The sequence below is a fragment of the Euprymna scolopes genome, chromosome 6 (assembly GCF_053919585.1).
Source record: "Euprymna scolopes isolate OS-2025 chromosome 6, ASM5391958v1, whole genome shotgun sequence".
In the NCBI taxonomy this organism is placed as follows: Eukaryota; Metazoa; Mollusca; class Cephalopoda; order Sepiida; family Sepiolidae; genus Euprymna; species Euprymna scolopes.
In genome coordinates, this window is record NC_136487.1 from 94791419 (window position 1) to 94793438 (window position 2020).

Genomic DNA, 2020 nt, shown 5'->3' on the forward strand with positions numbered 1-2020 from the left:
TGAATTCTTCAGATCACTGATCTCATTTGGAATGTTATTTTCATCATGTTACGGTTGGTGTAACCTCTGATATTCTTCCGGTGTATTTTGTCGAATTCAAGAATCTTTCTATTGAACTCGCAAGGACCCGTGGTGCAGCGGATAAAGTACTTGGTAAATCCAATTGTAAGATCTGGAGGTTGAAGGTTCAATCCTCAGATGAGCAACACTCTAAATATAATTGCGAATTACTATTTCTATTCAATCATGGCTGACGGAACAAGAGTACATTATCCATGTGGATTAAATAAAGGGTTTCGTTTGAAAATGTGTGCAAATTTCCGTGTTTGTCGGAAAGATTCCCGAGTTCAACAAGATACACATGAAAAAGGTCGGAGGTTACATCGACCGAAATGTCGTGCAAATAAAACTCAAAGTGAGAATAGTAATCCGAAAAGCTAAATAATACGAACATATAACTGTATTTATGGAAAAAAAGTTGAAAATGAATTCCAAAAATTAGATATGCCATCTGTAATCTATTAGAAAGTTATAGTGTTTTAGGAGTTTGTTCGTATTTGTTTTTTTTTTCTTTTTCCCATGTTTAATTTGGTTTTTGCTTATATATATATATATGCATACAAGTTATAAAAGCATTTCATCCAAGGCATGAAAATTGTTAAACAAAATGTTTTTACTATAGGCTTTAAAAATAAAGGCACAAGATTCAATTTGACATTTATTTATCTTCAAAGTGCACTTTTATAAATTTTACAAAGTAAGGCATAAAAATTTAATTTAAATTGAATCAAAAATTACCTTGGATTTATTTTATGTAATGTATATTCTGTTGCACTTTAAAAAAAAATCATTGAAAATTTTATATGTCATTAATTGCTAGATGAAAGATAATGTTTTTAAATTGCAAAATATAATCATATACACATATATATTTTTATATACAGAGATGTAGAATTATATTACGGATGTGTAGGTTATTATCATTCGTAGCAAATTATTTTCTTGTTTTGAATAAATAATTAGTCGACATTTAATTCAGTTTTGTTGTGTTTTCAGTTTTTTTAAATATCTTTGTAAGTTTCACTGATAGTTTAAAATCAATAAATATCCATCATTTCATCAATAATGGAAAATTAAAACAAACAAAAAACAAACTGAAAAAAAGAACAAAGAAATAAAAACAATAAGTAAAGTCGTTTTTGCATCGAACAAGGCCGATACCCATTAGTCACATGATCTCGTGTAATGAATGAATGCGTGAATTTAGGATTGACATGAAATTCTTAAAGATAAACGAAAATGACCGATAAATGGGCTGAAATAACTTAAATAAATAAAAAGTAAATGACTTAGAATGACTTTAATGAACTTAAGGATGAATTGAATGACCTTAAGAATGACTTGAATGCTTAAAAAATAACTGGAATCCTTCAAAAACAACTTGAATGATCTGGAGAATGACTTAAATGGCTTTGAGACTGACTTGTTGTATAATGGGTGATCATTTTACATTAAATTAATACAGAAAAGTGATCCCCTACTATATATCACAATAAGTACAGCATGTAGTAAGAACAGATACTACACTTTGATCTTGACCAAAAGGCAAAGAAAAGGGTATTTATTTGCTTCCTCCCCCCGAGCAAATTAGGCACAAGGCCGATTTTTAACGTGAGGAGTGAAGGGGAAATGGGGACCAACTCCCTGGGGAGTAGGAGAGCTGGATAGTGACAATTGGTATGAAGGGTTGCACCTACATTGACGAAGGTCTTATATGTGGGGGAACCCCACATATGGTCTTTGCTTGCAGTATCTGCCGGAACAGATACTACACTTTGATCTTTATATATAATTTATTTCGTGAAAATGAAAATTGCAATCAAAATAATTCAATGTAAAATTAAAATAAATTAAAAGCAAAATTCAAATTTACAAAACAAATTTAGGCACAAGGCCCTTTAAGATCTGGGTGGGGGAGTGTTGCAGGGTCTTTGTTACTAAAGTGAGAATGGAGTCTTTG

At 30.8% G+C, this 2020-nt stretch overlaps 1 non-coding gene across 1 annotated transcript; it reads right to left on the reverse strand.

Annotated features, from left to right (window-relative positions):
* Nucleotides 1–1420: 1420 nt before the first annotated feature.
* Nucleotides 1421–1619, reverse strand: LOC145278553 (U2 spliceosomal RNA). Its single transcript, XR_013868373.1, has one exon. It is a non-coding gene; the product is annotated as a U2 spliceosomal RNA (small nuclear RNA).
* Nucleotides 1620–2020: the final 401 nt, after the last annotated feature.